The sequence below is a fragment of the Ciona intestinalis genome, unplaced genomic scaffold (assembly GCF_000224145.3).
Source record: "Ciona intestinalis unplaced genomic scaffold, KH HT000191.1, whole genome shotgun sequence".
Lineage (NCBI taxonomy): Eukaryota > Metazoa > Chordata > Ascidiacea > Phlebobranchia > Cionidae > Ciona > Ciona intestinalis.
Genome location: NW_004190512.1, coordinates 1,706 through 12,419, shown reverse-complemented (window position 1 = coordinate 12,419; position 10,714 = coordinate 1,706). Strand labels below are relative to the sequence as shown.

General features: G+C 35.2%; 2 long non-coding RNA genes across 2 annotated transcripts; one reads left to right on the top strand and one right to left on the bottom strand.

Moving 5' to 3' along the window:
- Window positions 1–599: 599 nt before the first annotated feature.
- Window positions 600–1,799, bottom strand: LOC113475301. The gene is made up of 2 exons (XR_003397050.1): window positions 1,012–1,799; window positions 600–918 (listed from the first exon to the last, which is right to left on the bottom strand). It is a non-coding gene; the product is annotated as an uncharacterized LOC113475301 (long non-coding RNA).
- A 1,383-nt stretch (window positions 1,800–3,182) lies between these two features.
- LOC104265371 lies at window positions 3,183–3,592 on the top strand. The gene is made up of 2 exons (XR_717112.2): window positions 3,183–3,361; window positions 3,418–3,592. It is a non-coding gene; the product is annotated as an uncharacterized LOC104265371 (long non-coding RNA).
- Window positions 3,593–10,714: the final 7,122 nt, after the last annotated feature.

The window sequence follows — 10,714 nt, the reverse complement described above, 5'->3', positions numbered from 1 at the left end:
CTCTAAAGGTTGGTATTCAGTCTTGCGGTGAATGAACTAGTCTTGCGGTGAACTAGCCTTGCGGTGAATTGTTCGCGATGAATTTTCCGACGATGAATTGCATACGATGAATTTTCATTGAACCCGACCATCCCTATTAACACTTTACCATTCAATTACCCTGTTTACATGATCGGATTGGATTTGAATTCAATCCGACTCGATGTGACGTCACACGCATTTCAAATACGATCCGCTAAAACGTCGTATTTACATGGCGCGTTTCAATCGGATTGAAACTGAAATGGGGACCGAAGCGTTTGTAGTCGCCAGTTTTAATAAACTTTATTACCGCAATAAGTTATCAGTTCAGCTTGAAATATAACAAACAGTAGCCTTTAAGTGCATTTGTGCATTATTTGAATCTACTTAAACGGTTCATCAAAAATTCCAAATACTCTGTTATTTATGTGTTGCAAACACATCAGATGGGTTGTTGCTATTAATTCAGACAATGCTGATCTTCTCATACACATACTAAAACATATTGTGCTTCTGATAGGTGAGTTGCACAAAAGTGTGCTAAGTTTTGTTCTATGCTTTAATAAGTATGACATATGTCAAATGAATGGTTTTATTTGTTTAATTTATTGGTAGTAGGTAAGGCCTACTGCAACTATAAATTAATAACAAAAGCAAAATATACAAAACAGTAAATCCACATGTTAATCTGCACAAAACAGTTCCAGACATAAAAGTTTGGGTATCATACCATATACTTCATACAGACAACCAAATACACTTTGACAAAGAAGTCAGAATGGCTTTTACATCACAAACACTGCTTTTATGATGATTTTTGAAGGAAGTAGCAATAAAACTCTGGCATTATTAAATGAAGCAGCAAGTGTAATATTGTTCTCGTGGTGTTGATGGTTCCTGAAATATAAGTGTAAATTTCAGTTTTAATAAAGGCACTAAAAGCAGAGTATACTAAACTACTCTGATAAAAGTCCTCCCATGTGTACTAACCTTTTGCGCATTTGCAATCTTTAATCTTCCAACACTTCGGTCACTCAACCATTTTGAATTCAATGCATAACTTTTGTTGTTATTTTTGCTGCCAAATGTGTTGAACAATCCTCCAAGATAATAATAATTCATAATAAAAAAATAGTTTGACTGTAAACTACTACAACTGTATCTGATTATTGTGTTACTTGACTCAGTCAAGTAACCAGTCAAGTTGACTGGTACATGTACAAGCAATTGCCCTTACAAATAATGGTGGTCAATATGCTATGTTATGGTGGTCTATGCCCAGATGCCCTCTATAAAGTATTAAAATTTGCAGTACTAGTGAAGAATGCTCCCCACAATTTTGTGGTACTATATTTAGGTATCGTTACAGATTAGGCAATACGCATGTGGTTGGGAAATTCTTCAGTAGCACAAATTTTGCTTGTAGACAATAAAAAGCTGTTTTTACCTATTTCAAAGTGCGAAATCTGCATTTGTCGGGTAAAATTTAATTAATTTGTCATGTTAATTCATGGCAATTTGTTGCCAAAGTACACGCACACTGCTACTATCATATTCCGTGCAAAAACACTACGTTAACTGTATAACAAGTCCTAAACATCAACATTTCCGCTTGTTCAATCCAACTCGGTCGCTAAATCCGACCCGTAAACCACTTGTCTGAGCGGATTGAGGATCGGTCGGCTTCAATCCGACTCGCCTTTTTCTCTTCGCCGAAAACGAGAGTAGCGGATCGACGAGTCGGATTCGAATCCAACTTAAACCGTCATGTAAACAGGGTAAATGATGTTAAGTCTTATAAAATATTGTATATCTACTTGGTGTAATGGAAACAATCAATTAATTGCTAAACTTCAAATACTTTGCAACAAATTTATTCGAATGATCTTTAATCTACACAAACGGGTTAACACAACTAAAATCATGAGACAACATGGCCTTCTTACAATTCAGGAAATGTATAAACTGGAAATTCTCATTCTAATGTACAAATGTAACAGTTATAAACTACCTACAGCTCTGCTTCATTCCATCTCCCATAAACCATCACATATTACACGAATAACTAGAAGTCAAGCCAAATTCTCCATCCCCTATTGTGCCAAGACTACCTCCCAACAATCCATTAGATATATTGGTCCTAAACTTTGGTCTTCATTACCAATAGAAATCCGCCAAGTGGCGACCTTAAAAAAATTTGTCTGTGCTGTCAAACATATTATGATGTTATCAACACCCAATCACTGTGTAATAGTACCTCAGCATTACAATTGTATTTATAGTATAAAATTGAAAGAAAATGGCTGCAGTAAGTCGTACTATATATTACAGCTGAAGAATATGTTCTAATTACAATTGAAAGAATTAAAATTTGTTTGCTTTGCTTTAGTTGCTTAATACAACCATTGGTTTAACCCTTTTATGGTCCCTATTAAGGTTCGATTTAGCAGGTTTAACGGTAGTTACTATACCTTGATAATCAATGACAGTCATCATTCTTTCATATCCAGTTGCACATGAATGAGAGTCATTTCTATAGATTGTCCTTGTTGGTACATCCATTTTCACAAACATGTTGCCCTATGATTAAAGGTGGCTGTACACAGTATCGGGCATGCGAATTCGCTTGTGAAATCGTAAGCAAACTCGCGTGTGAATTCGCATACGATTCAGCAAAACATTTTGTCCTATATCTATGTACACATTATCTGGTGTCGCGTGTGTTTGTGACAATGTTTAAGAAAGGAATTGAATTATGAATTCAGCATTTAGTATAGTAGCTCTTTTAATTTAATTTCCGTATTTACCAAGACCATGCAGATGCAAAACGTATTTAACACACCAAATATACATTATTCTGGTAAAAAATATATAATCATTTATGTATTTCTTCGCCTAATTGCCAAAACCAAAACTTTCATGCAACGACAAACCGCAAAATTCGGACAAAAGTAGAGCATGAGCTTCCTCGATACGGACGGCAAAAATCCGGTTCGGAATCGCTAATTGTGCGGAATCCGGATACTGTGTATATTACATTTTTTCGCGCCTTATCCTAATTCCGCATGCGGCAGCGAATTCAGACAAAACGGACGAATTCGGATACTGTGTACAGCCACCTTAACACTATTAAGTTTTACTCACAAAATATAAATGCATTAAAAACCTGCCAAATATCGGGTCTGTGAAACCACTGAAACTTGTGTGCCTCAGTCAGACATTCATGGCAAAAGTAGGCGTTGTTGCCACAATCCCGACATCTGTAAATTTCCTCAGTATAAGATGGTACAGAATCTTGTCGCTGGAGAAAACAAGCTTACAGCTAAATTTAACATGGAAGGTTCAATATCTCTCTATTCCTTGGTATCTTGTTAACACCAAAATCCATATTTGTAGGCTGATCTGCATATGTGGACTGTGTTGATGTACATTCTGACAAGTTACAATGTTCTGCAACCGGTCCAAAGCATTTCAAAAATGATGGAGTGCCAGATTTTATATAGTAAATCTGCTTTGATAATTTTAACGTTGTAGTGTGCAGAACGCAAATACAAATTGAATTATGCTTTAATTGTTATATTCGGGGCAGAATAAGACACGTGAAAGCGATTTAACTGCGTAGTCGTGGGAATTGCGTTATATACACGACCGAGCAATACGTTTATCGAAACGAAATTTTGTTTTCAAAGCGTTTTTAGAAATGAAATTTTGTTTCCGAAACAAAATGTTGTTTCTGGAAAGTTTTTCATAGTTTAGTTTTGAAAAAGATTTTTCGAATTTTGTTTTACGAAAACAAAAACATAGTCTTGTAAAAATCAAAATCTTGTAACGAGAGCGATTTAACTGCGTAAAGAGGGGAATTGGTATCCGTAAAGCCTTACTAAAAGCGTAGAACGTTGCTATTTTTTTACTTTTGAGGTTCAAGTCCGCATTTGAACTTTCTTGGTATTGACTGGTGCGGGTATTAATTTTTGGATACGATGACCGGTCAATCCCTGTATTATTTACGCTTTGTGTCGCACATCATGCATAAAGAGTTTTTTTTTAATTTAAAAATATTATTAGTAATAAAATGTCAGTTAACACCCGCTAAATTAGTTAAATTTGTTTTCACTCAGTTTGTTTCTGCGTGAAATATGATTACGAATGTTAAACTGAGTGAAATATGCCCTACTATTATCTAAAATTACGACACAAAATGTCGGGTTCCCAGCACCCTGCTGTGCCTTTGTTATAATAAAGGAGTCCAACGGATACCACTATCATTTGCATATTACTGATGATTGACTGAATATATAGAGGTACGCTGCTTTTTATAGCAATATTGTTCTGGTAATATCAGTCTAACCATTTACAACAGTTTGTAAACGTTACATTTTAAGCAACAGAGAGTTTTTATTAAAATGTAGCTTAGAAAATCAGTTTAGAATAATTAAACGTAGGCCTAATACGGTATAAAATATTAAAACTTTTTAAAATAGGTTTCAAATATATATAATTAGCTTTTTTGTTGTTCGTCGCATGTTCATTAAAAAAACGTTTTTTTGTGTACTTTTTAAAAACAAGATTTAATTTTTTGGCTTAATGCTGACCATTTTTATTTATAACCAAACTTATCGCTTTAATTTATTTATTCGATGGCTAAATAAAACTTAATATAAAATTAAATTCGGGACCTTGTTTTCTGTCGAAAATAGAACGCCACGTTCGAGCAAAGTGAATTCTATGGACCTTGCGTTCGAGAACAGTACTCGATCACGTGATAAAAAGCGCGCGAAAACCATTTTCGTTTTTTTCAACCAGTTTATGTACAGGGTTATGGTTTTCTTATTTTATAATTGTAAAGTATGAAAGGCAGCCGAGTAATTTATTAGCGAGAGTGGATTCGAAACAAACGTGCAAGAGAACGAGCAAGACTAAAGGATAAAATTTAAGAAGTATATTCTGTTAATGTAGAAGGTGGCGATACAAACGATGATACCGCGCATGCCTCAGAAGAAATTGAAGGTGACGAAACAAATTCATCTATTTTATTTGCTACCGACCAGGTCAATAAAAGTGTAGACATTGACATATAGGTACTGATAATCCACTTATGCGGTGTGTTGATGGTAAACAGTCCCGCTATTCTTTCGAGTATAAGTTCGCATTGTGGGTAGATATGGTTCATGTTAAGCACAATGCTGTGCCCTCTTGGGCTTATTAAAACAAGTGGATTTACCGATCTCCCCCAACTGCAAGATCACTGTTGCAAACAGCAAAACAATTAAGTGTAAAAATTATTTCTGGAATGAAATACTACCTTCAATTTACAGCACCAAATATGTAAAATATTAAACAATTTAGTGCAAGGAGTTCCTTTATTGATTGAATTATCTTTTAACATTGATGGGCTACCAATTTTCAAAAGCTCGAGCACTTGTGTTTGGCCGGTTTTATGTACAATAAGCAACATTAAGCCCAAAAGTGTGTTCCCAGTAGTAACATGTGGTTTTTCCAAGCCCACAAATTTAGATTTTCTTCTTGATGCTATAACAGACCTAAGTACTTGCTTGTAAATGGATTAATGTGGAAAGGTAACACGGTTAAAATAATTGTACACAGCATTATTGATGCTTCTGCAAGATCTATGGTTAAATCAGTAAAATTGTATTCTGACTACTACGGCTGTGATCATTAATCAAAGGGGGTTATATCTTGGTAGAATGACTTACCCCGAGAGCTCCTCATTTGAACCACGTACTGATTGTTCGTTTCGAAACCGAACCAATGTACAACCATCATTCTGATTCACCATTTTGTGATTTACCAATGAATATGATTTCCCATTGACAGTTGACTATATGCATCATGTGTGTTTAAGGGTAACTAAAAAGTTTACTACGTCATGGATGCGCGGTACTAAAAAACACGTTTGTCTTCAATACAATTAAGCAAAATAAGTGAAACGCCTTATAAACACGAAGGCTTGCATTCCAGCATGTTTTGCTCGAAAACCAATGCCCCTTACAGAAATTGATAGGTGGAAAGCAACTGAATTTCGTCAGTTTTTGTTGTATACCGGCAAAGTAGTTTTACTTAAAATTTGACCTGCACATTTATATCATCATTTTATGTTACTAAGCTATTTTGGTATCTCCCCATTTAGCAAAATATCTCATATTTTACTTGCAAATAGATTACTTGTTCGATTTGTTGCTGATTGCAGTGAAATATATGGTCCTGAATTCTTGGTACATTATTGTTTTTGAAAGTTTTATGCATAGTGCGATCCGGAAAATGCCCACTAACACAAGTAGTTAAGCGAATAACAGAGCACATAGACTTTTCACTGAATATCAACTCAAGTTGCGGCAGCATATCTAGTAAATATCCAAACAATTTTTATGTTTTGAACATAGGAAAACCAAACTGTGTTTGCGTTGAGGTACCTAATATTTTAAAGTAATGACTCAAAAACTCTACCAGAATGTGTTTGTGTCGCATATATTTGATAAATTGAATTCGTTGTTTGATTTACCATGTTCATCACGCATCATACTTCTGAAGTGTTAGAATTTAGGACTAATGTTATTGACATTGGATTTTCATCAACTGCTGCTATTTGTTTAAAAAATCAAATAAAGCTGGATTTATTAGCATTTTACATGAAATAAATTGTTGATATTTTACAGGTATGCTTGCGAGTCAGGACTTTAGGTTTTTAGCTTCTAGTTTGAATTAAATGTTGAGCATTTTACATGAAATAAATTGTTGATATTTTACAGGTATGCTTGCGAGTCAGGACTTTAGGTTTTTAGCTTCTAGTTTGAATTAAATGTTGCTGAAAACTAAGTTATTATATTGAAGCGGTTGATACTTTATTGTGGCGGTGAGTTTATTAGAACGACTAACACGAGACATACCGTTTAACAAAAGCTCATAACTCTGTGTTTGTATGTCAAGTTTGAAAATTATGGTGTATAAATTTCTGCCTCTTTTTATTGCAGATGGAGTACTCTGTCGTAGAGTTTCTTGATGAACAAAGTGACGATGTGATAAGCTCCTCCTGGATTACTACTAAAGATAACGTATGTATTGCTATTTTTATTTATTATGCTAAATCATGGCCTACTCAATACACGGCCTAGGAATACACCGAAACTGCTCAGAAAATAAGAGGCCTATTGACTCGTATAATGCCCATTATAATACATTGTTACGTCACGGTTTAATAAATGGATTTCCTTCATTTTGAATGCAGTTGTTGGTAGGTTCAATACCAGTTCTAGGTTGTTTTAACTTACAGTTTATCACAGAACGTGTCGCAGGGATATTTTCTTGTTTAGTTAAAATCATACCAGACATATAAAGCAGCGCAAAAGGTTTATTAGTATATAAATATCAGTTTAATAAGCATAAAGAGAGACGAGCAATCAGATTCAGTTTACCAACACAGAAAACCTACGTTTTAATTATATTTAATTTAGTAGACAGGCATTTGGCAAGTTTTATAATGCAGCACACCTTTATAATTTTATTTAGATTAAATTCTAAGCCACTAGAATTATTAAGCAAGCTAATTAAGCATGGTCAATAGTTGTTCCGTAGTTGGATAAGAATATTTGGATGTACCATCTGTGCATGTTATGATCATGAAGAAGTGGCTAGAAGATCTTCAGGAAGGAAGACTAGTCAAATTTAAACAGCGACAAAGGTCCAAAGTTAGACACAACACTTAAGTACGAAGGGAGGCTATCGTGAGTTTGTTTGTATTATACAGTCTTAATTTATGATGTGCTGTATGACCCATTTTTTGACCTCGAGGAAGAGCCTCTGTCCTGCTTTAACATAAAAACCTCGAGTAGAAAATGAGTTATGAACAGCAGGACAGATCAAGGCATAAGCACCTTGCTTGTGTTTATTCAATATCCTATATTGTTTTTAAGGACCGGTTTTAAAAGTCCACAACGGACATATCAATTAACTTACTTGTTGTTACTGCGGTGTTGTTTTGCTAGATATGCATAGGCTGTCTTAAAAAACTTCTGTTTTAAGCCAAATACTATTTTCACTCAGCGACTGAGCCAAACTAAACTGTCGGTAAAACTTACGTTTGTTAAAAGTAACTCCTATCTGTTCAGTCATGCTTAAACATTTATAAAAATATAAGATGTTGATAAAATAACCCGAAAAATAAGGTACTTTAACCGGGAATGGTAAATAAACTGTTATTTGATGCAAAAACTACAGCCAGACAGCAAAATCCATTCATAAAACCGTGACGTACCAATGTATTATAATGGGCATTATTCGCGTCAATAGGCCTCTTATTTTCTGAGCAGTTTCGGTGTATTCCTAGGCCGTGTATTGAGTAGGCCATGGCTAAATACTACTATGCCAATGTGTTGCTGACTATTAATTGTAAATTAATATCATAACTCCCACAGAAGCAGTTCTGCTACTGGCCAAAGACAGGATCAAGGCAAAAAGCGAAACGAGGAGACAAATTTGAGACCAGCTGGTATGAAATTAGATTGCTGTATCAAACACGTAAGTTGACCCATTATGTTTGCAATAATACATAATATTTTAATGATCTATTAATACTTCTTCATTTATGATTTACTACTGTGGAATCATTTTAATAGAACAAATGGTGGATGTTTTCGACATTGTAAAAGACTTTTCTCAACGGCTGGAAAACCTTACCAAGAAAAAGATTGTAGAACAAGATAGTGATCCAATGACTTTGTTTAAAACTCCAATGTAGGAAGTTGCAGAAGTTTAGAGTTTAGAAGGAGAACTACAACAAACAGAAAAATACAAAGCATTGGTTAGACCAGTTATTGTACTTTATTAGTTTAATTAAGTGCAACTGTACACTTCCAGACTGAATATTATAGTTTCTAATATAAGCACAGAAATAAAAAAGAGTAGAACGCGCAACTTCCCAAAACCGTGATATATTCTTTTTTCTATTCACGTGACCGCTAACTCCGTCCCCATTTCGCTTGGTCTCCATTGTAAAAGATAGGCGCATAGTATTTTTGAGAGGTTTCAGCTGTTTATTTCAAAACCTACACCAACTAATCAAGTTTATTAGGCTAGTTTAGTTATTTGGTAGGTTAACGCTTACAGTTTACCACTTTTTTCGGGAAATTTAGTTATTTAATAAATTTAATTAAAAATGTTCAAACAAACGGTTTGTTTGAAATATATAAATATTAGAAAACAGTTGTTTTATCCTAAAACTTTAAATTAAGTCAAAAAGCGAGAAAAAAAATACATAAAACGGCGTCGATTCCATTGACTACAATAGTAAACGGGAACGACCCGCGAAAGAGAGTGTATCACCTCTCTCATTTGCCTACATTAAAGATGCGCGTTCTATTCTTTTTTATTTCTGTGAATGAGGGATGTGCCAATTTACAAAAGATTCGGGTTCGCACGAACCCAAATAAACAAAAACGCGCTATTCGCACGAACCGAATAGATTCGCGTGTGACGTCATCAAATTCACGGTCTCTTGCGTCATTCGCGCAGGTATGTTGTTAAGCTACTAAGAGTTGGCACTTTTGTTCACCGGTGTAACGGAAAGCAGTACATTTAACTTAATTCTAATACAAACTATACTGTAGTCTCAAGATTAAATGTGTGCAGTTTACGTTTTTCTAAATAACTTGTTTTTCGTGGCCAACTATTGCAATAATTAAAACGCACAATCAAAGGGAGACAATTAAACTAAAAGCATCGTTAAAGCGTATAGTTAAAAGAAATTAGACTCCCGGTTTCATTCTCACATTCCATTTTTCCACCGTTAAAACAATAACCTTGCTCGTCCACGGGACAATTACTTTGGACGCTTTAGCTATCTTTTATCTGTGTGTGTTTTTTCATATAAAACGGATACCAAGTATTGTATTACTCATTCGCGAATATTCCTGTGATCGTTGGCAGTCAAAACGTTCAGCTGGTGGTATTTTCCACTCTGAAACTAAGTCTAAGCTACACGAAAGAAAGTTCACGACTTCACGTGCTTCAATAAATCAAGTTATATACAGGAACCAATGATTTATTTACGCCGTTCTCAACGCCCGCAACAGACGATGCTTAAATTTGATAACGCTGTCTTCTGTCTGCCTGCGCTAAGTAGCCAACTTATCTGCGACTGCGTTTATTCGGGAATACAGTGTATAGAGAAAAGGCGTTTATTGCCACACACAGCTTTTTTATTGATTACAAATTACAAAGCTTCGTTCACATGATGCGGCTTCAAAAATATATGGTAAGTGGAACTGAAAGAACGGAACAGTTGCAATGAGCTAACAATGAACATTGAGCTTTGGCAGATTGTAGTGAATGAAAGCAAGCATTTCCACATGTTTTGCCTTGAGCCGGTTTCGCAGTGGAGACAAAATTATTCCGGTGGAACTGAAAAGTCGCTCAGAGCACACACTAGTAGGTGGAACCGGCAAAAATTTAAGGACAATCGCAAACAATTCGGGATTTGTGTGCTTTTGGTCAGCCTAATACTGGAGTTGGCATTTGGATGTTTTTGACCGACAACTACCAAGATAATGCTTGATGCTGTTCCGAATGTCATTTGCAGAAGACAGTGATGAAGTTTCTTGTGTTTGTGCGGCCACCGGTTCAAACAAACTGTCAAGAAAACTTTTTACGCCTTCATCCGATAATGCTCTTTCACTGTGAG